This window comes from Teleopsis dalmanni, chromosome 1 (genome assembly GCF_002237135.1).
Source record: "Teleopsis dalmanni isolate 2A chromosome 1, ASM223713v2, whole genome shotgun sequence".
NCBI classification, from domain to species: Eukaryota; Metazoa; Arthropoda; class Insecta; order Diptera; family Diopsidae; genus Teleopsis; species Teleopsis dalmanni.
Genome location: NC_051846.1, coordinates 233,833,395 through 233,836,836, shown reverse-complemented (window position 1 = coordinate 233,836,836; position 3,442 = coordinate 233,833,395).

Sequence of the window (3,442 nt, the reverse complement as noted above, 5' to 3'; positions counted from 1 at the left end):
TACTCATTTTCGATTTTTGACCAAAATGAGCCATTTTCGGCCAATGTAAACGCCGTATAACACTTTATCGACACTTTATCTTGCGATTTATCCCACTGTGCATCGTGTGCGTCAAAATGGGTGAAATATTTCCATATAAGCACACATAATAGCATTTTCGTCTAAGCAGCAACGTGTTGCTAATGTTTTTAAATTTATAAATTCATATACAATATTATACATATGTATATAAAAATATTTATCTGAATAAGAAATGTTAGTATGTCAGTGAAGTGTAAATGTGACTTGCTTAAATCGTTTGCCTGATTTGCTCGCTGTGTGCCTGTGTGCTTTGGAGAGCTTCAATTAAATGTGCATATACTCGCGTATACGCAACTAAATTCACATACAATCGCCTCGACGATAACAATTTTCGTATCTGCTTAGAATTCTAAACAAAAAAAATGTTTTGAGTTAGGTAAGACGAAACTAAGGCAAGGGCAACACACAAATGTATCTAATGTTGTTTTTAGCTTATTAACAGCAACAACAACAACCGCAGCAATCGCAACTGAAGCAATAAGTATAAAAACTCAATTCAACGAAAGTTAATATAAACCAAAGCAAACAAAGATACTTTGTAAGGATGACATCATAGCTGAGCATATGCAGCTTTATAATTCATTCATTCAATTTATCAGCGTTCCTGTTCGCGCCATTGTTTGCGTATGTTTTAGCTTTAAGATATCATTTTTCAAATATGCTTTTTTACGTTGTTTAAATTGAAATTTAAACTTTACTAATTTCAGGAAAAAGAAATAGCTTTGCTATTTGTTGTTGCTTTTTTTGTAAATGATTCATTTTCGCATTCACAACCGAATTTAAGCGAACCCTTTAATTTCCTCCTTAGAACACATCATATGCAATCCTTAAGGAGTATCTTTCTTATATTTCATATATTGTTAATGTGTTTTTGTGCTTTCAATTTGTTGCAGTATAAGTATAAATTTACACATTGTATAATTTACATAAATAAATTAATGTAAAAATTCTACAATTTGTATATAGGCATATGTTTATATATTTAGTTACATAGATACATACGCATATGCTCGTCTTTATTGTAATTGTCAACTTATTTATGGCAATTGTTGTGCTTTCCTACATTTTAATTTCGTAAACAGTGTGAATGCAACATTTTACGTTAATCCGTTAATATTCAATTACAAACTGGTGCTTTGGTGCTTCCTTCTCAATTGAAGCCTCTTGTGCAACACCAAATCTACATGACACGCGGGAAGCGTCGAGTGGTCAAGACAAAGCGAGACATTGGTCAACTTTGCATTGCTTGACGTGGTGGCTTTGGCTTTCAACATGTTTGACTGGGTATTCCGGGTTTGTCAGGCTTAATATTTGCCTGCATAGCCCCTATTACACATTTTGTAATTTAACCGATTAAATGAACTATGCAACAACAACAAATTATATTTCGGATAATCTACTTTTATATATACGAGTATATAATACTTTTTTTTTGTAGATTTTTTTTTTACATTAGTTACTTTTTCCACTTATTGAAGAGGGCATTTGTCGACTGCATTTAAAGTGAAATAAGTAAATTTGTAACTGACGATGGAATTTCACTCCACGAAAATGAAAAAATAAAAAAAAAACCATTTGTTTACGCAGTTGTTCATTTAAAATACCGGGACTGGTTTTGTAAACATAACATACTTCTTCCAACAGATACGTATGTACTTGTTTGGTTATATGTATCTGTTCCCATACTTTTGTTTAAAATATTACGAAAATTTTCAGACTTGTCAATCAATAAGATTTTGAATTTTTTAAATAAGCGAAAAAAATATTCCATGCCATAAATAAAAAAAAATCTTAAATAAGTAAAAACGTAAATATTTAGTAAAGATAATCAATCGTTAAGAGTTGCTTCATATTCAATTTAATTTATTTTATTTACTCTTTGAATATTATTTAAAGCTATTTGTTTATATTTCATGCAGCGAAAAATACTTCAAATTAATTAATATTCATAAATTCATGAGCGCAATGTACTTTCAGTATTTACGATACTACGAGATGTTGACCGATTTTGTATTGGGCATACATGTTCAAAATTTCGAAGTGGTTACGTGTTGTAAGATATGTATGTAAAAACATTTGAACGGGTTTATTGCCAGAAAGGTACGCTGGTTGGTTACAGTACCAAGCAATCAAATTACTTTCCATGTACCTCATTTAACGATTTTTCGCCGAACCCCTAAGATGGAATTTAATAGATTCTTCGTCTTTACCGATGAATAGTCGTCTGATAAGCTGCCAAAGAAATACCCTCCCAAAAACCTATTTTTTCTGGACGCTAAAGCTGGACATTCACAAAGAAAGTGTTTAATGGTTTCTTTTTCCTGCAGGTTTCCATAACTTCTGCAGTGAGGATTATGAGGAAGGTATCTAAGACACAATTTTTAAGAAATTAAAAAGTCATTTTTGAATATAGAATATTAAAAGTAAAAGCCCTTGAAATTTGTATAGTGCTGTAGAAATTAATGTAAAACTCCTTACAAAACCTCATTTTATGTATTTTATGTACTTGAGTCTACATGTTTTATTCAAGTTATTTTTCTTTTTATAATGAGCCGTTCATATTATATATATATGTTTATGATATATATTCATACTCAATAAAAAAATATTTGTAATTTTGAAAAATATATGTTTTTTATCATGAGAAAAAAGTCTTAAAAAAGGTTTTGATAAATATCATTATAAATTGAACATTAATAAAAAATACTATACCCAGTTTTAAAAATAGTTTGACAATTCACCCAAAAAGATATATAATTAACTTATTTAAATACATTTTTCAATCCTCAGTTATATATTTGTTAAAGAAGAAACAACTATTGTATTGATCAAGTTAATCATTTTTTATATAGTGTGTTCTTTCTATACCTTTCGTAAAGTTCTAACTCAATTCTTAGTTTTAAGAACGAAAATAATTGTATAGGAGAGTGGCTTTATGTTCCGTATATTAATCTTTTCTGGATTATTTTATATTTATTCTTTCTTTATAATTTATTCTTTCTGATCTTTCTTTCAGTTATTAATTATTTTATTAAATATAATATATGGCAGGGCGGAGTGTCTCAGATTCAAATTATTCAAATTATTTCAAATTATTTTAGACTGTTAGAATTTTTTTATTTGACTTTCTCTCAATTATTAATTCATTTATTAAATATATGTTAAAAAATTAAAAGACAAACACGATATTAAAAAAATAAATAATTGTGTAGATTACGGATGAAGTAGTAGTGACTTCAATATCTAGGGGATTGTGTTACTTCACAGTTCGCAGAAGTAGCGAAAGTAGATTTATTGGATCTATTTAATATTTAACTTCAGCTGAGAGACGAAAGGGCTTAACAAGAACAACACATAAATC